Here is a 23,841-nt window from a genome sequence, read left to right on the forward strand (position 1 = left end):
AGTCTGTACCTGGCTCCCAAGCAGCAGTAGGTTCATAGGGTCTGCATGGTCCACTTTTGTGTGTAGGGAGAAAGGGTCACCTCTTCAGTGCCTGGGCCTGGTGGCCCGGGCCAGACATCAGCCTTGGCCAGATCCTCAGGGTCCTCCCAGTGTGAGAGTTTAGGGTAAGCCTCTAGCAGCTGGGCCCTTACTTAGCTTCTGGACTCAGCTTTTATACTTGCTGCCCCACCCCTAGGTCTCTGTGGACTTAAAGGGGCAGGCTCCGTCTCAGCCGACCCAGGCTCAGAGAGGGGTTCTTCCTCCTCGGGGTCAGTTAGTGGCCAACCCTGCTCACTACATTAACTAATAAGTAATAACTAATAAAGGACATATTTAATGAGATGCCAGAGATCTCTATTGAATACCTATCTATATAACAATATAAAATAAATACTGTTATTGCTTTTGCCATGCTGAACATGCAATGTTTGACTTTCTAACAGACTTCTGCTCTCCCTAAAACTGTCTGGTTTTCCACTGTAGAAAATAAAAAATGTCCCCAAAGAAGCTTTCAGGAGCTCAGTATAGGAACCAAAAGTTCATCTGCAATTTGCTTTGCAGGGCAAATTTGATGGGAAAATATCTGAAACAGGAAAACACAGATCGGGTTTTTGGTTGTAATGACTGTCACAGTCCAGAAAAACTTGAGTAGCAAAGTATAAATGATGGAATTCTTATTACTAAGGAATTAGCAGATTTACCCGATGATAAGGAATATAAATATGAGGAAGATAATGGAGCTTCATCCAGTTTTCCTAACAGTGTAAAAGAGAGTGATGATAAAGAAAAATGTTGTTCACATGAAAAGGAAGGTAATGATGAAGAAAAATCTGATTTACCTGAAAAGGAGAGAGAGGATAAAGAAGAATCAGCCCTGTATGATGGCAGAAACAGCAGCAAGAAAAATTGCACACCACAAATCTGTATATCAGATCTTGCTTTATGGCCAGCAATCTTAAACTGTGCCAGTATTGAACATACAGTCTTGAACAGGCCAGGCAAAGTCAAGGGTTTGACATTTTTAGTAAATCAGCAGAAGTGAAAATTCTCAAAGTCACACTGTGAAAGAGTGCTTGAGAATGGAGATAAACTGATTTGGAGTTGGCTAGGACAGTGTTTCTCAAACTGTGGTACAAGTAACCTTAGGGGTACTCAAGAGAAGTCTGGGGGGAGTACGTCAACACAACTGAAATTTAGAGAAAACTGAATTTTTGTTTTAAGTTTTACAGCGCTTTATTATTTTTGTACTTTTTAACACCCAAAAATTTCATCGCCCACCAGGCTATAATTAAGTTGTTTAAACAAATGTGTTGCAATGGTAGAAAAAAAAATTGTGTATCTGAAAACTGTAGGTACTGGGGATAACCCTTTTTCGAAAAAAAAAAAGTACTTTATAAAAAAAGGCTGAGAAACACTGGCCTAGTATACTCGAAATCAACTGACAAAGTGTACTATTTTTGTTGCAAAATATTTGGCAAAAATATTTGCTTGTGCTTTCTGGGTAAAATTACTGGCACAATGTAGTTGATACTCTGAAGCAACATGAAAAGTACCCTGTCAATGTAATGGCCTGCTCCAACTATATGGAGATCAAATCCATGCTAAGAAAAGTAAATGCATAGATGTAGAAAACAAATGTATTATTAATACAGAAACCCAACACTACAGAAATGTGCTCTGGTGTCTGATCTCAGTTACGCTCCACCTTGCAAAGAACAATTTGGGTTTCTGGGGCTCATCGGATAAATTGTTCACTGAACATAATGGTCATTTCTTGGTTTGGTAGCGTTCCTTGGGAAACACAACAATGTCATCGAGTAGTTTCTAAAGAGGCCGTGGACAATTATGCAACAAAACCATTTAAAATGAATCGATTGACCTTATGGCAAGGAAGATGTTTGATAACATATTGATGTGGCTTGGCAAAGCCAAGTATTATGCTGCAATAATGGACTGAACTCCCAAAATTAGCCACAGCCAAAACATGCCATTTACAGTAAGATTTGTTGACAAGGATGGCTGTATCCAAGGAAAGGAACACTTTATCTGTTTCTGGTCTGTGGACAACTCTACTGAAAAAGGCTTAAGCAAATTGTTTAGGAATGTTTTGAATGAAAAGAAAATAAAGCTTTAGGACTGCTGCGGCCAAGGCACAATCATGAAGGGAAGAAATTACGGCATGTAGGCAAGGTTCTTTGTGCTGAATCCAAGAGCTTTCTCCATGACTTTTGGAGCCACTTCCTCAACATGATTGTGTGTCAGATGCAGTTTCATCTTCGTTACATTCAGTATTTCATTTCAGGTTACTGCAAAGAATACACCTCCTGTTTTCAGTATTAGCTATCAGGTGGAAGATTCTCGTGGACAATGTTTCAAATCTGGCCATGAAGCCACTAAGTGGCACCCTCCGCAAGAGCTGAATTGACAGCATAAGGACACTGAGTTATCAAATGACTGAGGTTTACAACACCCTGATGGAACTGATATTGTTGAGTAAAGCCTAAGACAGAATCAGATACGAGGCACAAAGCCTGGCAAACCAGATCACGGACTTCCAATCTCTGGTGTCAACTGTGGTTTGGCACAATAGCCTGTTCAAAGAAATGTTATAAGCAAGGCATTACTAACTCAGTTGATGTACATCATAGCCACTACAGCTTTGCTGAGAAACTGTATTGATTTCATTGTGGCCTACAGAGACAATGGATTTGAAAATGCCATTACTGCTGCTAAGGAAATCGTGGAAAAATTTGAAATTGAGCCAGTCTTCAAGGAAACGTGTATTCATTGGAAAAAGAGATAGCTTGGTTACGAGGGCAGAAATGACATGATGGGAAGCTCAAAAGAGGGAGTTTTTTTTTTTTTTTTGCTCAATTATTGGCACTGCTCAAGTATCTACTGAAGAAAGTTTTGGGCAAATGAAGCACCACAAAAAGAGCAGGGTTTGTTTTTGTTATGACCTTAGTAACAGGAAAACTCTTAAACAATTGTACGGACTGTCACCTGATGCTGACACAGGGGGACATTCGGTCATCAATGATAAAAACCTCTGTGTTGAATTGGACAACATGCATTATGTCTTGCAACACAGGAAGCACTCTCCACTTCAAAGTTATCCAGTTCATTCATGGCACAGAGCAGAGGGACAATTTCCTTAATCTGAGGATAGCTCACAATTTACCTAATCTGAGAATTCTGCTCATGCTGCCAGTTACAGTTGCAAGTGGTGAAACACAGCTTTTCAGAGCTCAGGCTCATTAAAACAATATCTTCAATTCACAATGGCTGACAAGAGACTGACATCACTTGCTATTTTATTGCTTGAAAATGACATTAGCCAGTCTCCGGATCTCTCTGACACTGTGCTTCAGTTTGCAGGAGGAAAGGTGAGAAGAGTGATCCTTTGAACTATAGAACTAGGGTTAATATTCTGAGGCTATCATGTATTGTAGCGCTATTTAGTACTGGTGTACCCAATGTTGGTGCACTGTTCAGTTTTTTGATGTTGGCACATCAGCTATCCTTAAAATTAAAATGTTTATATAATCTTAGAGGAAATCGGTTTTTATTTGCTTATATAGGGCATGAATAAATAACAGATATACAGATCCTAGCATACAAATTTATCATCTTATATGACAGGGATAAATCATGCGTGCAAACAGAGGATCAAAGTCATGAAACGGGCTAGAATTGCAATAAAAAAATAAGGTATTCAAAATTAACAAATGGAAAGGAAGGGCACTAAAAGACACTCTGCCTTGGACACCATTTGGTCTAGGGCCAGCCCTGGCTGTGTAAACTATTTCACTATAACTAAGAAGTATTTGAAATCAGTAACTTGGAACAAATTCAGATTCTGTCTTTGAACCAGCAGAGATTTGCTTGAATTTTGTTCACACTCCTTGCTTTCTGTTTTATCAGGCAGCTGTTTAATGTACACAGAGTTCAAATGTGACTTGTTTTAAAAATGAGTCCGAGCCAAGCCTCCAAACTCTGGGAAAATCTAAATCCAGATCCCAATTTTATAGCTAAAGGCAATTTCTAATTAATTGATTTAGGCTGTGTGCAGCTAGTCAATATGTCATTACTCCTTTTTGGGAGGTTAAAAGACAAATAATCAGTTAATTTATAGATTACCACATCTAGATATTTTATAGCATACCTGGTCTTGTGCAGATAGTAAACTTCCCCTTGCTTGATATAAATAAGCACCCAAACTCTATCTCAGAAACTCTTAATTTCCAGAAGACACATCAAAACATATAACAACACATAAGATATCATTCTAGCTTCAAAACTCCTCAAATATTTTTCAATCTGTATCTAGAATTTTCTGGATCCTGCAGTTCCACACATTGGATGCTCTATCGTCTCTGAGATATTTAAAAAAAAAAAAAACAGACTCAGAACTGGCCTCTCCTTGACCTTCAGTTGAGTGCTTTGGAAAAAAGCCACTCTCCCTATGCAAATGAAAGAATGTTCAGCGTATGTTTCTGATTAGCAATGCAACATACAGCAAATGTTGCCTAGTTCACATTTACTTGCATTACAAAAAACAGGAGAGAACTATACCAAAACTATTTTAAGTTACCATAAGTACATAAGATTTAATGAATTACAGCCTTCAAATGGTTACATTTCCAATAATCCAAACCAAAATTTAGCAGTGACCTCTAATGACATTGAGAAGTTCCTATTAGAATCAGTCTTATAGAGCTCATATGGTGACCCTGAATACTTCCAGTTACTTAGTTATACTTCCAATATTGAGAAGCTCTTATATTTTGGTATCATCATTGTTGCAGTTCCATGGCTAGTCTACAGCTCCATTGTACACCATCACATGACATACTACCAGATTAAAAAATTTCAGAGATCATTCCTTTAAGCTGATGCAAGCTTCCTCAAAACACATGCTGCTAAATTCAACTCACTAAAAGCACTGACTGTTTTTTGGTCATTACTTGAAATTAAATTCCAGCTGTTCTGAGTAACTCTATCTGCCCCCGGTTTGCATGTCCAAATCCCCAGCGCTGTGTTATAATTCTTTTTTTAGACACCGCAAATAGATTTTCACCAGGGTCTGCTGCAGAAATGACAAACCACTGTACATTTCTAACATGAATACCTCGTTGTTAAATAATAATAGACAAATACAGAAATAATAATGAAAAATATATTTCATGAAAGAATAGTTTTGGAGGTCACTATGAAAGGGGGGGAAAAAAGATTTATTTAACAAGCCTGATTTGAGACGATTGCTAGTAATCTGCATAGCCCAGGGCCAGGGCAAGGAGGAAAGAAGGAGATTCATACCTCTGTTACCAGATGTCCATGCTGCTTTTCTGCAGCAACATCCTATTGAGTACACACGTTTTTACATGAAATGAAACATAACATGATATTTCATAATGACAAAAAAGGCATTTTATGTCAGCAACTGACATGCAGTTTATTGCAGTGGTTCTACACTGGTCTGTTTTGTTCTGAACGTTGAAATTCCTGGGGCTGAGCTGCCATGTGTTCAGAAACACTTAATTTTCTTCCCAGTTCTGCGTTATCACATCTTGAAGGTATGTCTTAATGTAAAATCATATGATCTATGAAACCACCAAAACAATAAAACTGAAGAGCAATTCTCGACTGGCCTTTTTCTATAGCTCCTTTCTTTGGCTTTAACCCTAATCTTAGCTTTGATGTGCTTCAAATTCTTATGCAGATGTCCTTCCATGACCTTGCACAGCTCTATGCCATCATCACACAAACTATTTGTATGTTTACTAGACATTAACAATGTATTCCAAAATCCCTCCTATTTGTTTCATTCACTTGCCTGTACTAAGATTAATAATATATTATTGTAAAGGACTCAGAAACAATTCAATTGTATTAACTTTTCCTCATGTCAGGTGAACATACATTTCCTCTTCCATTCCCTTGCTTGACAGATTTCCTGTGAAGGCACAAATCTGAACACAGTTCACTCATTTATCATTAGAGTCCCAATTTAACTGAATTAATATGGCTTTATTTAACCTTCCCCCCCCAGAGGAAATGTATTAATCTTTACAGAAATAGCATGTCTTTATATATATATATATATATATTAGTCCCACTATAAATCACAGCAAAAACATGCTTTCTTATCCTGCTTAACCATGAAAAAATAACTAACTAAAAAAATAGTTTTACCTAAGCGCAATAGACACAAAACCACATATGCTTCGCTGGAAGCAATGCCTGACTTTTTTGTTTGTTTGTTTCTGATTGAAATTAGTGTTCCTGAAAGGTACTGGAATGACAGACCTCCTCCCTCCCCCCGCTGCCCAGCTCCCAGCCCCGCTCACTTGGCCGCTCACTCAGGGCCCAGTGCTGCCTTGCTCCTGGCCCTGCCCACCCGGCTTAGTCACGCTGCTTTGGCCTGCCTAGAAGCTCAAAATCTTGATTCATCTACAACTGAGGTGTGATACATGCGGATTGCAATCTTCTGGATAGAATCTTGTTAATATGCCTTCTCTTTATTCTGGAGGAATTAACTGTATAGAGAAAGAAAGAGTTTATGTTCCATTACCATTCAGTCTTTGGCCTCCAATGAACCCTCCAGTTAGCATAAATTGTAAGGGTGTTTATTTGTCAGTTTACATTAGGACCAAAGAACATGAATGGAGACCAGCAACTCACTCTATTTAGGCCAGATAGATGCTAATAAAACTTTCAATCACTGATAAGCTAGATCAGAACTCAGCTGGGGACCTAGAACCCTCCCATATTCTTCTTAACATCTCACTCTCCTCTCTCACAATGCAAGCATGTTATAGTTTCTCCATCTTAGAAAACCCATGTTTGACTCCACTTACCTTTCCAACTATGACTCATCTCCCTTTCATCTCTAAGTCCATTAAATGTAAAGTTTACATTTGCTTTCTACAGTTCCTTTTCTCCAGTTACGTGTTAGATTCTCTCCAATCCAGCTTCCACCCACTTGCATTCCACTGATGCTATTCTCATCCAAGTCTCTAATGAGCTTTTCCTAGTCAAAGCTCAGAACAAATATATCATCCTCACCTTCCTTGAGCTGTCAGCTGTCATTGACACAGCTGACCGTGATCTCCTTCTTGTCCATGACTTCTTTACAAGTTTTCCTACTATCTAATTACTCCTTCAGCAACTACCCTGCCACTTTCTATGAGATTTCTGTTCTTGGTCCTCTTCTTTTCTCCCTCTGCACCTTCTCTCTGATCAATCTCATCCACAAATATAAATTCAACAATTATCTCTATACTGACAACGCACAGAATCACCTCGCTGCACTCTAGATCTCTCAACTTCAGTCCAAACTAAAATTTAATCCTGACTCTCTGACATCTCCTCATGAATGTATACTCATCAATTCAAGGTCAACATAGCTCCTAATTGCCCTTGTCTACCAATGCTCCCCAACTTTTCTCAATCACTGTAGCCACCACTACCGCCATCCTCCCTGTCACTCAGGCCCATAACCTGGACATCAACCTTAATTCAGATCTCTCTCCCGGGCCTCACATGCAGGCTACATTTAAATCTTGCAGATTCCTTCTGCATAACATCTCAAGAATCAGCCTTTTGGGCCCATTAACACAGCTAAACTCACCTGGAATCTCATCATCTCAAATATCAATTCCCGCAATATATTTTTCTCTGGCCTTGAGAAACACAATTTTGCCCTGCTTGTATGCATACAAAACAATATTGAAAAAATGGTTTTCTAGCTGTTCATTTTGAACATGTCTCTCCACTCTGTCTTTTTCTCACTGTGGGTCCCCCTCTTCTATCTCATCAAACATAAGCTGATTGGTCACGCTCTATCCCCAACCTATCCCTCAATATCGAAATGTAAGCTCCTACCTCTGATCAGTTCATAATGTGAATTTCCATCACCGACTGGTTAAATTTTCAAACAAGCACCTTGATGCTAATCTTAATTCCAGCTTTAAAAAAAAAGTTTAAAAAAACCCCTATGTTGGCTGAGTATCTTTAACAGAGAGCTTGAAAAGACAAATACTTACTGAAGTCCACTGTACCTCCATTACACCACGGTACCTCTATTACACCAAAATGGATGATTTATTATTAATTATTATGATGCTGGCAGGTATCTTCTAGTGGTCTTTGTTATACCTCTTCCAAAATTAGTCACTTTGAATTACGTGTATCTAACTGTACCAATTGGACAGTGAAATATAATGAGCTTTTCACTTTCATCCTCGTTCAGGTGCCCTGACACAGCATGACATAATTATGGCATTGTCCTTCCTCAGTTATGCATGAGGTTGATGAGCTAATTTTTAAAACTATCAGATCTAATTTGCAAACACTGTAACAGGTCACAGCTTGTCTCTGGTCAAGTGATGTCATAGTCTGAACCGGTGTGAAAACCTGAACTAAGCCCTAGGGCAGTGATCCTTAGATTTCAACAAGAGTTGCTGAAGAGGGGAATAGCAATGAGGTGGAGGGAGAAAGTTTGCGTACCAGATACAATTGGCTTTCCAAACAGACAGACTCATGAGCGACTTCTCAACTTTCTCTTATTGATCAGATCCATCTTTTCTGGTCTCTTTGGGGTTTTCACACCATACTTCTGTTATTGTGTCCCTTTTTTCATGTGTGGTTTTCCCATAGGCAATGTAGAATCTCAAAAAGCTCACATGCAGTGTAGAAGAACATGGCAAAATTGAGACATTTAACCAATGCTTCATAGCAACATCCCAACATGAGATAAATTGCTGCAGTGGATTTGGCCTGTAAAATGAGTCAAATCCACTGCAGTTATTCAATTCAGTGGAGTAGCATGCAGCAGTGTATTGGCCCTTCATTTGGTCAGAGAAAAACTTCCTAATGAGACTGTACCCCAATGAGCTAGAAAGACAGACAGCTTTTCACTAGGTATTTCAACACTTTGGATCCAAGACAGAATGGAAATATAGACTCGCGTAAAAGTGAAAGAGAATGTGAGGGAAGAGGAAACAAAACCAAACCCCTTTGATGCTCAAAAACAAGCTTTGGATCAATATTTTGATAAAAGTTCAGAGGACTTACTACCAGTTCAACCCTTCCTTGTTCCAACCTGCTTAAACACTTTGAAGGCAGCTAGTAGCAAAGATATATGACTGTCTAAGTGAACTTTATGGTAGATATACTGTCCACACGACTACATATTCCTCTGCTTTCTCTTCCCCCAGTATCACTTTATTTATCCCTCACATGACTTGTGGGTTTCACTATGATTTTATATGAAATAATATGAATAAATATTATGGTATGGCAGTAGTAATTCTCTAGTTAAGATTGAAATTATATAACTGTCTTATTAGCCTAATTTTCAAATCTATTTCCAAAGAGGGACTAAATGTCCTTATGTTTTTCCTGCTACATCTCATCCTAGGACATATTTTTCCTCCAACATTTGGTAAAAATCCAACAAAGGGTTTCTTAATTGCTCCATTCTTAAAACGTGTCTTTAGTTTACTTTTAGGGGTTTTTTTTGTAAGGCTTTTATTGTTGTTATTTATTAGTTGTATTATAGCAGCACCTTAACCCAATACCCAATTGAGATGGGGGAGTCCAGTGTTTCTAGTGTACAAACACACATGGATGGAGACAGTGTCGGCCCCTAATAACTTACAAGCAAAATAAGATATACCAGACTATGTTGGAAGGAAAGGATAAAACATACAAGTGGGGAAAACAAAAGTGATAATCTCCAAGGGTATGTCTACACTACAGCACTAATTCGAACTAACTTAATTCGAATTAGTTAATTCGAACTAAGCTAATTCAAACTAGTGCATCTAGACCTAAAAACTAATTCAAATTTCGAACTAGCATGTCTACATTGAATGGACCCTGAACCGGGGTTAAGGATGGCCGGATGCAGTGCCGGCAGGGCATCAGATTAGGACTTAGAGCATGGAGCTGCTGTCTCAGGCTAGCCGAGGGCTGTGCTTAAAGGGACCCAACCCCCACCCCGGACAGACAGTTCTCACGGTTCCCCGCTCGCTTATCTACCTCGATGAGGGACAGCAAAGCAGTCCTTGCTTGGAGTGCCCTGAATGCCCACACTCGACACAGCACAGCACTCGACCATCAACCCGGCTACACTCACCCCAGGCTGCCATCCGGGGAGGGGGATCAATCAGGGGGCTGCAGGAGAGCTTCCACCCCGAGGAGCCCGCAGAGCCACCCCAGTCCTCCCCATCGGGGGCTCGTACCCCATTCCTCCTTCATCTCCATCCACTTACCCCTCCCTAGCCCCCCTTCCTGATGTACAAAATAAAGGACACGTGTGTTCAAAAATAGAAACTCTCTTTATTGAACAAAACTCAGGGAGACTGGGAAAAGGAGGTGGGAGAGGGGAAGAGAGAGGGTGGGAGAGGGGAGGGTAACTAAAATGATCAGGGGTTTGGAACAGGTCCCATATGAAGAGAGGCTAAAAAGACTGGGACTTCTCAGCTTAGAAAATAGGAGACTGAGGGGGGATATGATAGAGGTCTATAAAAGCATGAGTGGTGTGGAGAGGGTGCATAAAGAAAAGTTCTTCATTAGTTCCCATAAAGAAGGACTAGAGGACACCAAAGGAAAGGAATGGGTAGCAGGCTTCAAACTAGTAACAGAAAGTTGTTCTTCACAAAGCAAAGAGTCAACCTGTGGAACTCCTTGCTGCAGGAGGCTGTGAAGGCTACAACTAGAACAGAGTTTAAAGGGACGTGAGATCAAGTCATGGAGGTTGGGTCCATGGAGTGCTATTAGCCAGGGGGTAGGAGTGGTGTCCCTGCCCAAGGTTTGTGGAAGGCTGGAGAGGGATGGCACGAGACAAATGGCTTGGTCACTGTCTTCGGTCCATCCCCTCCAAGGTCCCTAGGGTTGGCCGCTGTCAGCAGACAGGCTACTGAGCTAGATGGACCTTTGGTCTGACCCAGGACGGCCATTGTAAGCTCAGGGCTCAGGGTCAGGGGTCTCAGCGGACCACCTTGATTTTCATGCAAACCTGCTCCTGGGTGGCCAGGCTGGCAGCTATTCTGCCCTAGACGACCACTTTCCTGTGTCTAGTGCGGAGGTTGTGGATGAGGTCCACGATGTCTGCACTAGACCAGGCTGGTGCCCGCCTCTTGCGGACCTGGGCAGGCTCCCGGGAGCCGCCAGCCTGGTCCCGGGAAGAGGTGGAGGGCTGGGTGGCAGCGGGTGGCTGGCTCGAACCATGCCAGGTGCTATGAATATATCCCTACTGCTAATAAGAAATTAGCAGTAGGGATATATTACCGACCACCTGACCAGGACAGCGATACTGACATTGAAATGCTGAGGGAGATTAGAGAGGCTACCAAAATAAAGAACTCTATAATAATGGGGGATTTTAATTACCCCCATAGTGACTGGATACATGTCACCTCAGGAAGAGAAGCGGAGATAAAATTTCTCAATGGCTTAAATGACTGCTTCTTGGAGCAGCTAGTGCAGGAACCCACAAGGGGAGAAGCAATTCTCGATTTTAGTCCTGAGTGGAATGCAGGATCAGGTCCAGGATATAACCGTTACCGGACCGCTTGGGAATAGTGACCATAATATAATAACATTCAACATTCCTGTGGTGGGAAGAACACCTCAGCAGTCCAGCACCCTGGCATTTAATTCAAAAAGGGGAATTACACAAAAATGAGGAGGTTAGTTAAACAGAAATTAAAAAGCACAGTGACTAGAGCCAAATCTCTGAAAGCTGCATGGAAACTTTTTAAAGACACCATAATAGAGGCCCAACTTAAATGTATACCCCAAATTAAAAAACATAGCAAGAGACCTAAAAAAGAGTCACCGTGGCTTAACCACCATGTAAAAGAAGCAGTGAGGGACAAAAAGGTATCTTTTAGAAGTGGCAGTCCAATCCTAGTGAGATAAATAGAAAGGAACATAAACACTGTCAAATCAAGTGTAAAAATGTAATAAGAAAAGCAAAAAAAGATTTTGAGGAACAGCTAGTCAAAAACTCAAAAAGAAATAACAAAATTTTTTTAAGTACATTAGAAGCAGGAAGCCTGCTAAAAAACCTGTGGGACCCCTAGATGACCGAGCTATAAAAAGAGCAATCAAGGACGATAAAGCCATTGCGGAGAAACTAAATGATTTCTTTGCTTCAGTCTTCACGGCTGAGGGCATTGGGGAGATTCCTGAATCTGCACCGTCCTTTTTGGGTGATTAACCTGAGGAACTGTCTCGGATTGAAGTGTCATTAGAGGAGGTTTTGGAACAAATAGAAAAACTTAATGTTAACAAATCTCTGGGACCGGATGGCATTCATCCAAGGGTTCTAAAAGAACTAAAATGGGAAATTGCTGAGCTATTATCTGTGGTTTGTAACCTTTCCTTTAAATAAGCTTCCGTACGTGATGACTGGAAGGTAGCCAACGTGACACCAATATTTAAAAAGGGCTCTAGAGGCGATCCTGGCAATTACATTCCGGTAAGTCTAACTTCAGTACCGGGCAAACTAGTCGAAACAATAGTAAAGAATAAAATTGTGAAGCATGTAGAAGAACATAATTTATTGGAGAAAAGTCAACATGGTTTCTGTAAAGGGAAATCCTGTCTTACTAATCTGTGAGAGTTCTTTGAAGGGGTTAACAAACATGCGGACAAGGGGGATCCAGTAGATATAGTATATTTGGATTTTCAGAAAGCCTTTGACAAGGTCCCTCACCAAAGGCTCTTGTGTAAATTACATGGCCATGGGATAAGAGGGAAAGTCCTTTCTTGGATTGAGAACTGGTTAAAAGACAGGAAACAAAGGGTAAGAATAAATGATAAATTTTCAGATTGGAGAGGGGTAGCTAGTGGTGTCCCCCAAGGGTCAGTCCTGGGACCAATCCTTTTCAACTTATTCATAAATGATCTGGAGAAAGGGTTAAGCAGTGAGGTAGTAAAGTTTGCAGATGATACAAAACTGTTTAGGATAGTCAAGACAGAAGCAGAATGTGAGGGACTCCAAGAAGATCTCACCAAACTGAGTGATTGGGCAACAAAATGGCAAATAGTATCAGAGGGGTAGCCGTGTTAGTCTGAATCTGCAAAAGTGACGAGGAGTCCTGTGGCACCTTATAGACTAACTGAAGTGTAGGAGCATAAGCTTTCGTGGGCAAAGACCCACTTCATCAGATGCATCTGACGAAGTGGGTCTTTGCCCACGAAAGCTTATGCTCCTACACTTCAGTTAGTCAATAAGGTGCCACAGGACTCCTCGTCGCTTTTGCAAAATGGCAAATGAAATTTAATGTGGATAAGTGTAAAGTAATGCACATCGGGAAAAATAACCCCAACTATACGTACAGTATGATGGGAGATAATTTGGCTATGACAAATCAGGAAAGAGATCTTGGAGTTATCGTGGACAGTTCTCTGAAAACTTTCACACAGTGTGCAGCGGCGGTCAAAAATGCAAATAGGATGCTAGGAATTATTAAGAAAGGGATAGAAAATAAGACCCAGAATATCTGAGGGTATGTCTACACTACCCCCCTAGTTCGAACTAGGGGGGTAATGTATGCATACCGAACTTGCTAATGAAGCCCGGGATTTGAATTTCCCGGGCTTCATTAGCATAAAGCCGGCGCCGCCATTTTTAAAAGCCGGCTAGTGCGAACCCCGTGCCGCGCGGCTACACGCGGCACGGACTAGATAGTTTGGATTATGCTTCCACGAGGCGTGGAACGAGGTGTACAGATAGTTCGGATTAGGAAGCCTAATCCAAACTATCTAGTCCGTGCCGCGTGTAGTCGCGCGGCACGGGGTTCGCACTAGCCGGCTTTTAAAAATGGCGGCGCCGGCTTTATGCTAATGAAGCCCGGGAAATTCAAATCCCGGGCTTCATTAGCAAGTTCGGTATGCATACATTACCCCCCTAGTTCGAACTAGGGGGGTAGTGTAGACATACCCTTACTTCCCCTGTATAAAACTATGGTACGCCCACATCTTGAATACTGTGTACAGATGTGGTCTCCTCACCTCAAAAAAGATATTTTGGCCTTGGAAAGGGTTCAGAAAAGGGCAACTAAAATGATTAGGGGTTTGGAACGGGTCCCATATGAGGCGAGGTTAAAGCGATTGGGACTTTTCAGTTTAGAAAAGAGGAGACTGAGGGGGGATATGATAGAGGTCTATAAAATCATGAGTGGTGTGGAGAGGGCCGATAAAGAAAAGTTATTTATTAGTTCCCTAAATAGAAGAACTAGAGGACACCAAATGAAATTAATGGGTAGCAGGTTTAAAACTAATAAAAGAAAGTTCTTCTTCACACAGCGTGTAGTCAACCTGTGGAATTCCTTGCCAGAGGAGGCTGTGAAGGCTAGGACTATAATAGAGTTTAAAGAGAAGCTAGATAATTTCATGGAGGTTAGGTCCATAAAAGGCTATTAGCCAAGGGATAAAATGGTGTCCTTGGCCTCTGTTTGTCAGAGGCTGGAGAAGGATGGCAGGAGACAAATCACTTGATCATTGTCTTCGGTCCACCCTCTCTGGGGCACTTGGTGTTGGCCACTGTCGGTAGACAGGCTACTGGGCTAGATGGACCTTTGGTCTGACCCAGTACGGCCGTTCTTATGTTCTTATGTAGGTGCAGGGTCTGCTGGCTGGGTGCTGGCAGGCTTGCACCTGGCACGGGCACCGTAGCCAGCCCGTGCCCCTTTAAGGGCTCCAGGGCTGGGAGGGAGACAGAAGAGTTTCCCTGGTGGTGCCCAGAGTGGCCACCAGGGCAAGCTGGGGAGGGCTAGCCTCCCACTAGTTCGAATTAAGTGGCTACACAGCCCTTAATTCGAACTACTTAATTCGAACTAGGCATTAGTCCTCGTGGAATGAGGTTTACCTAGTTCGAATTAAGCGCTCCGCTAGTTCAAATTAAGTTCGAACTAGCGGTTTGCTAGTGTAGCGCCTATCAAAGTTAATTCGAACTTGCGTCTGTTAGTTTGAATTAACTTTGCAGTTTAGACATACCCCAAGTGACATGTGAGTACTACAATTGATTGATTTAAAAAAAATGTTTTGAGTAGGATTTTTTTGGGAAGGAGATAGCTAAAATATAAGGAAAAAAGAAGGGAGACGGGATCTTGAAAGGAAGGTGATTAAAAAGAACAGGTAGAAGAGACCAAAAAAGGGAAGCACAGGAGGCTGGTAGAATGAGGGTACGTCTAGACTACAGGGTTTTGTCGACGGAAGTTTTGTCGACAGATACTGTCGACAAAACTTCTGTTGACATAGAGCAGCTAGACACATTCAGTTTTGTCGACAAAGCAAGCTGCTTTGTCGACGAAACCCTGTAGTCTAGACACAACCCTACAGGTAATAACACCTTCTGTCGACAGAACTCTGTCGACAGAAGGTGTTATGCCTCGTAGAATGAGGTTTACCAGCGTCGACAAAACTGCTGAGTTCTGTCGATGTTATGTCAACAGAACTCAGCAGTAGTGTAGACGCAGGTATAGTTTTGTCAACAAAAGTCCACTTTTGTCGACAAAACTCAGTAGTCTAGACACACCCTGAAACTGAAGCTAAGAAACGGTAAAGGGGGCATGCCATGGTCCAGGAGGTGAAAAGGGCTGGCTGCTCCTTGTCCCACCCCTTCTACTGGAGCCCCTGCCTCTTTGGGGAGCACAGAGTCAAACTCTCCCTCATCTTGTCTGGGGGTCCTGCAAGGCTTTCATCTTCCCTGCCTCCATCCTCCCCATTTGAGTAACTAGAACCCCTAAGGAGTGCTCAGAAGGAGTAGACTTCTCACAATGCAGTGGACTCCAGTTATATCAGCCCCTTCTGCAGGAGGAGAGAAGGAAAACAGCCTCTTGCACTTTCCTGTCTTGTGCACCTACACAAGGGCTACATACAATCTGACCCCATGAAACATGACTACCTTCAGGGACAAGAACATAGTACACTAATATATAGAATATGACTTCTAATAGATTGCCATTTCGATTTCTTTCTTAACTTTTAAGACATTACATTGTAATGGAGCTTTGAACATTGAATTTTCGTAGCAGACTTTGGGAACATATTGATATATCATGGGTGTGTCTTCTGCAGCAAGAGTGCATGGAAGCTAACAATTTTCAGTGATCCTCATGCCCTCATTTCTGCCCGTGAAGCACATTAGGATGTGTGGTCTGTGGCGTGGCGAGGGTAACAAGCAATGTGGTGAACAACTGTCAGTAGCACACTGGTGGTCTGTAACGTACTGGAAGGTTTAAAATGTTCTGGGCTTACGCTGCCCGCTCAGCCAAATTAATTGCCACCCACAAACCACCAGACCCATTTGCATTTTCTAGTCAAAATAAGATATTAGATTTCTGTAGACGTCATCTCCAGAGCAGCTGGTGGGCTGTGACACACCACTGGTCTACATACGCTACCCTGCACACTGCAAAAGCGTGGAAGTGGGATTATCAGAAGTGTGGTAACATTTGGTCTATCTCCAGGATAGAGTTATTCATAGTTAGAGTCTCTATATGTAATTTGGAGAGAGAGCTAACAATCAATAGATATACTTAAGCAGCTAGCTACAAAAGATTAAAAGGTGAAGAATGTATAAGGTTGTAAGCATGTTTTGCACACATGAACATATTCTATGCGGATTGATGAATGATTTTTATACTCTCCTAAGAAGTCCCCAGGGTTCCTCTTTAGCTTAGTCAGTCTTGCGTGAGGTTTACATGCTGGGAGACATTTTCACATAATAAAAAAAAAAGAGATATCTTTCCTGGGCAGATGGGTTTTCAGAGCTTTCACATCCCCTTAAAAGTTCCTAAAAATCCCAATTCACTAGGTGCTTCCAATAGAATATGGTTCCTCTAAACAGAAGAGGCTAAGAAAGGGACTTTATCTCCAATCCAAAAAGAAGCAGTTGCTGTAGTACCGCAGGTGCAAGTCCTCAATTAGGGCTTGTCACACATCTGTCAGTACTAATGAAATTCAGCTGCCTGAAGTGACAGGTACAGTAGCTGGTTTGGGATTTTAAAAAATTGATACCTACGGGTTTCTTCTTTTCCCCACGACTCTGGGAAATAGAGCAGAGAGAGATACTGTACTACTTGTGTCTTGAGGCACCATGTCAGGGAGGCAAGAATTCAAGTGGACTTAAAAGGCATGAGGTTTTAAAGCAAGGAAGGAGAGACAGAGAGAGAGAATTCTGACAAGATGGATGAACATACAGCTGTGATATTTGAGACCAAGACTGACAGCTTTCCAAGGCAGATGTTTGACTGCAAGTTCATGGCATCCATGTCAGAACATGACATGTGGTTTAAAGAAATGAAGGGCTGGGTTATCTAAGAAAAAGCTCTTTGTAAACCAGGGAGCAGGAGAAGCAAATAATTACAGCACTGTAAGGGGCCCGATTTCTTTAAAACAACATAAAATGCCTATAAGCTTTTATTCATTTCAGCTGTAGAGGGATTTCTCCCTCCCTCTTCATTTTTACAAGGCAATTAAAGCACTGCATGACCATTGCAAACAGGAAAAACTGAAGATTTGTGCAGGTACTGAATAGTATGTAAGCAGAAATGTATGTATGAAATCATTAACAAATTTGTGAAAGCCCTCTTTCCTTCTCTTTCCTAATAAAGCTGGCAAACTTCTCTGTCTCTACCTCCACCTAACATGTATGCAGACTCTCTCTGGGTAAATTCTTAAAAAGTCCCATAAAAATAATGTGAATATTTGTTATGAATCAGGCCCTAAAAATCTGACAGCAAATCCCATGCTGAACTCCTAAAGACTGAGTGGAACAGACTTCTGTAGAAAAACTGGAATTCTGCCAAGAATTTTTAAGAGTCTGAATGCCTCGGAGGGAATATATAAAGACAACTTCATGATTCGCCTAACCAGTGCAGTAAAACTAGTTCCCACAAGCAAGGACCAACACACTGTGTATATTTGGGTGAATTTTTTAACTCCTAGTTTTGCCTTCCCTTCTCCTGTTCCATTACTGGTTGGCACCCACCTCCTTTGAACTAGGATGGTAGGCTATATCAGCTACTTTTACTTCTCAGGGAAGGGTCATCGATAGGGCAGCCAGTTCTCTCTTCTCTGAAAGCTGTATGTCTATTCTCCTTTAGATACACATCCTCCTGCGTAAATCTCAACACAGTGTGAATCCTATCAAAAATATATAAGCTCCAGTTCTGTCCTGAAAGTAAAACAAAAACACTCAAATTGTTCTGAAAGTAAAACAAAAACACTTATAAACACCCTAACATACAGTGGCTGTGTCTAGACTGGCCAGTTTTTCCGGAAAATCAGCCGCTTTTCCGGAAAAACTTGCCAGCTGTCTACACTGGCTGCTTGAATTTCCGCAAAAGCACTGACTTCCTACTGTAAGAAATCAGTGCTTTTTGCGGAAATACTATTCTGCTCCCGTTCGGGCAAAAGTCCCTTTTGCGCAAAAGGGCCAGTGTAGACAGCTGAGATTTGTTTTGCGCAAAAAAGCCCCGATCACGAAAATGGCGATTGGGGCTTTTTTGCGCAAAAGCGCATCTAGATTGGCCACAGACGCTTTTCCGCAAAAAGTACTTTTGCGGAAAAGCGTCCATGCCAATCTAGACGCTCTTTTCCGAAAATGCTTTTAACGGAAAACTTTTCCATTAAAAGCATTTCTGGAAAATCATGCCAGTCTAGACGTAGTCACAATGTTATGAAAAAGGAATCTCTCCATTCAAGATGGAGAAACCTATTTGAGTTCCATATGAACAAAAGGAATCTAAAGAAGTCTAACAGAGACCAAAGATGATGACAAGACAGACAGGATTCCAGAAGACTCTGTAACATACTTATGACAAAGTCTATTTGAGCTTTCGATAGTTACATTTTTAAATTACATCGGTTCAAGTTAGAAACAAACTTTTTGATTTGGACCAACCATGATAATGTTCCATATGATCCAACCCCTCAGACAGAGACCTACACCTACAAGATCTTCAACAAGCATTCTGTAAACTGCGATACCCACACGAGGAAGTGAGGAGACAGATTGACAGAGCCAGACGTGTACCCAGAAGCCTCCTGCTACGGGACAAGCCCAAGAAAGAAACCAACAGAACACCACTGGCCATCACCTACAGTCCCCAGCTAAAACCTCTCCAACGCATCATTAGTGATCTTCAACCCATCCTGGACAATGATCCCTTGCTTTCACAGGCCTTGGGAGGTAGGCCGGTCCTTGCCCACAGACAACCCGCCAACCTGAAGCATATTCTCACCAGCAACTACACACCGCACCATAATAACTCGAACTCAGGAACCAATCCTTGCAACAAACCTCGGTGCCAACTCTGCCCACATATATACACCAGCAACACCATCACAGGACCTAACCAGATCAGCCATACTGTCACTGGTACATTCTCCTGCACATCCACCAACGTAATATATGCCATCATGTGCCAACAATGCCCCACTGCTATATACATCGGCCAAACAGGACAGTCCCTACGTAAAAGAATCAATGGACACAAATCTGATATTAGGAATGGCAACATACAAAAACCTGTAGGGGAACACTTCAATCTTCCTGGACACACAATTGCAGATCTAAAAGTAGCCATCCTGCAGCAAAAAAACTTCAGGACCAGTCTTCAAAGAGAAACTGCTGAGCTACAGTTCATCTTTAAGTTTGACACAATCAACTCTGGATTAAACAAAGACTGTGAATGGCTTGCTAACTACAAAAGCAGCTTCTCCTCTCTTGGAATTCACACCTCCAGATCAGATGCTAGAAGTGGGCCTCATCCTTCTTGATTGGATACACCTCGTCATCCCCAGCCTGATCCTGGCCTGCATATTTATTCCTGCCTCTGGAAATTTCCACTACATACATCTGACTAAGTGGGTCTTTGCCCACGAAAGCTTATGCTCCTACACTTCAGTTAGTCTATAAGGTGCCACAGGACTCCTCGTCGCTTTTGCGTGATAATGTTGTAACTCCTACCCCAAGTTTGAAGAAATATTTTGGATCCAAATTAGGAACCAAATTTCACAGATAATCTCTAGTTCCTAAATAATTGTATAATTCTTTGCCTACCCGTTAAATGCATTATAAACCAGGATAACATCATACCCATTAAAACTCTAGTAGCTAAACTTCTGAAGTAAACAGTCTCCTAATGAACAAAGGTGGAAGGTCTGAGGAAGAAGGAGGTAACAATAAGTAGCATCTTTATTCCAATTTGTTTCCAGGTATGTAAAACATTAACTAAATTTCACAACAGACCTTTGAAAAATCTATTATATCTGGTTTTTTAACAGACAAATGAAATCCTGCTTTCTGTGAAATCTGTGGAAATTTTGTCATTGATCTTTAACAGAACTAAACTTGAGTTCTAAATTACTTACACAAGAGCACACAGAGAGTCAGTGACACAAATCTATAAAGTAGGCAGCAAGGCAGGCACTCCTGCAGCAGTGTGTCCATTCCAAAGAAACCAGCCAGTTGGCACAAGTGTCTCCATTATTCAACATATTAAATGCAGTGGGTTCTATTCGTGGATGCACCACATAATCTTGGACACATCACTTCACCTTTGTATGCCTCAGCTACTTCACCTGTAAAATAGGAATAATGGCACCTTCCCTTGTAAAGTGCACTGATATTTCAAAGTAAATCAAAGTTATATTAAGCATCAAATATTACTTGGAAAATGCATTCTTGGGGCGTATACTTCCCTGCTGAACTTTGATTCATGGGAGTGCCAAAACAAGCGCCTTTTACAACTGATTTAATTCTAAACCCCAAAGAAAATGCTGCAGGAAGTAAAGCTAGCAGCTGCAAATCCCATTAATCTTTTACAGTTCCCATGGCTTGTGGGAAGGTAGGATGCAGATACATTTCAAACAATAAGGGGATAAGACCTCAGAATAGGTAGCAAAAGCAAAAAAATGTTTTCAGAAAAACTTTCACAAATACAATGTGGTCAGCATATGGAGCGCATTGTACTGAAGAGAGGTTACAGTTATTTGCCACCTCTTGCTGGTAAAGATTAAAATAACTGCAGACCAACAAATGCCATTAATAGTTTTTTTAATCAGATATTTTCTCTTATGTAATGAGAATTACAAACTTTTAATACCACATTATCATCATTCTTCATTTGGAAAGAAGAACTATGTCCCAATTCAGCAAAGTACTGAAGGCAGGTGACTAGCTGGAAGGTGATGTTACCCATGTGTCTAAATTAACCATGTAAGAATTTTGCTGATTCAAAACCTAAGTTTGCAGAATCAGCCTTTTCAATTGATAATGAAGAGAGCCTGGGATACTTTTTATCTCTGACATGAAATTTCATGTGCTGCTTGTATATTTTAAATACAGTATGTCAGTATTTCATAGATCCAATGCATTTAACATCTGCTATCTGTAATCACTTACAGCTATGCAGAAGAACCATTATCACAAGAAGACAATTTGGCAATGAACTTTGATATACATCATTGGCAAGGTGTTAAACCCAAAACTGTGCCTCAAAGAGAAGATATTTTATTGCTTTAATTGGTTGATTTTGAAGCAGTTTCTCTCCTTGTTGTACTCTAAGAGTTAGAGATTGTCTGGTGGTGTTTCCAAACAGGAAAAGGGGATATTAAACACATGTGAGATTTTCCTTTTGATTTCAAGTTTCAACTATTTCTAGCATGTTCTAATGCAGTGATTTTCAACCGGAGGTCTGGGGCCCCCTCGGAAACTGCAAGCAGGACCAGCATTGGACTCACTGGGGGCTAGGGCAGGAAGCTGAAGCCTACCATCTAGGTCTGAAGCCTGAGGCCATGATCCTGTCATTTAGGGCTGAAGCCAAAGCCAGACCAGTGTAAGTTTGCTGGGACCCCTGTGGCATGGAGCCCCAGGTAAGTGCTCTGCTTGCTACTGCCTAATGCTGGCCCTGGCTTTTATCTGCAGAAAACCAATTATTATGGCACTGGTGGGCCACTGAGTATATAGAACATGTTGGGGATGGAGACTCTGAAAGAAAAAGGTTGTGAACCTCTGTTCTAATGTAAATCTCACCCTGCATGTTCTCTGAATATAGGACTCTCATGAGTGGTTTGCACAATCCGGCCCTCAATTCTTCTCCCATGATGCCTTTGTAAGATCCTCAAGGCATATTGACGCATATATTCCCTTGATGCACTGAGTTACATTGGTGGAAAATCAGTTTGGGAAGAGAATTAGGCCTCTTTGAGAGTTTACAGAGGTGTATCAAAGACCTACTCAACAGATTTTCAGACCAGGGGAACTGTGTCAGCCAGAAAACACATGATATGTTATGATGTTGACATACAAGATGATTCAGCAAGTATGCCTGTTGAAATTTACAGACAGTGACCAAACAGTGGAACCAAAATGTGATCTAAAATAAACATCCCAGCAATGCAGACAGCATCAAAACTTGTTAACACCTAGCTAGCATACAGACCAAATGGCTAGTATTTTTGTTCTCGTTCTATAGTTTCAGTGCTCTGATTGGCTATTTGATGAAAAGATGGTATGACTAAGTGAATCACATCTAATTTATCAATACATAACCTCTATCTATGACCAGCTAGCCCAAATTGTCACTGCATGTGAGACATCTGAGAGCTTATGGAAGTTAAATTGGAGGACATGAAGGAAGAGTTGTGCAAAGTTATGATCAGAAGAAATTTAGTTAGTTAAATGCTGTTGGTACATCTACACTGCAGTTAGAAGAATGTTTTTCATCCTAAGTGGGCACATTTATGCTAAATAAAAACATCAGTCTGGAGGAGGCAGCAACTCAGGGTGACAGCTCACCCAGCATCTTTGGACCAAGTTGGGGTGGCTAGCCAGGCCTTTGCCCAGGCCACCACATCTATTTTGCTCTTTCTAGCCTGCTCACAAGTCTGCCTGCCTAGACTGGGAGTAGACATATCCTTAAAGGTTTATGGAATAAGTGACTGTTTGAAGAGAGGTTAGGAAGGAAAATTTCCCTAATTTAAAGCACTGCACAATTGGCCAGATGCATTACTCCTTGGGAATTAATTTTCTCTAAAGTATCACCAGAGATAGCATACCTAGTCACCAGCAGTCTGATCTGATATGACTGATTCATATGTTTCTTTGGCATTGTCTACTGGTTTTCATGAAACCTGTTCAAACCCGTGTGGGTATGCTCTTATTTCATTTTATAACTATTGATTTTGGTATAGTGGAACACCTGCTCCCGATTAACTAATTATTCTGAAATAAACCACTCAAGTTGAACTAGAAGGGTTTGCACCAGTTTGATGAGAGCACCATCTATCATTTAAAGCTGCCCAACACTTCCCAGTAAAACCCTGGCATTAGTTGTTTATAACTTTGCCAAATGTTAAATGCTGGAGCCCAAATTTTGTAATCAGGTGTCTGCTTCAGGCTGAATTTTTCTGGAAAATTTTGGCAAAACAGTTCACCTGTCTGCAAGAATGAAACTAGGGGAAAATACGTTGTATTCCAATGTTTAAAATAATTAGTGTCCTTTATTTTGTACAACTCTAGTACCACCATGCTTTGAAGCAGTGTCCTGAAATTTGGCAGATGACCTTTGTGTTAGGAATATGCCTTTTGCCATTCTAGTGAAAATTTGCTCAAATTTGGCCAGGTTATAACACTTTGAGGGAAAAAATAGCAATTTGTGTATTCTCAGTAAGGATTCGCTAGAATTTAACACAGTGGTCCCCAAATTTTTTAGGGTGGAGCACCTCCTTACTCCTGACTGCTCTCCCTCCAGAGGTGGGTCTGAGTGTAGG

At 41.2% G+C, this 23,841-nt stretch overlaps 1 long non-coding RNA gene across 1 annotated transcript in view; it reads left to right on the forward strand.

The window, feature by feature from the left end:
• LOC142827152 (uncharacterized) overlaps nt 1-23,841 on the forward strand; it is a 131,477-nt gene that overhangs the window by 101,932 nt on the left and 5,704 nt on the right. The window contains exon 2 of the long non-coding RNA XR_012901611.1: nt 21,747-21,942. This is a non-coding gene — a long non-coding RNA (uncharacterized LOC142827152). The remainder of the gene's footprint in view (nt 1-21,746; nt 21,943-23,841) is intronic.

This window comes from Pelodiscus sinensis, chromosome 2 (genome assembly GCF_049634645.1).
Source record: "Pelodiscus sinensis isolate JC-2024 chromosome 2, ASM4963464v1, whole genome shotgun sequence".
Classification (NCBI taxonomy): domain Eukaryota; kingdom Metazoa; phylum Chordata; order Testudines; family Trionychidae; genus Pelodiscus; species Pelodiscus sinensis.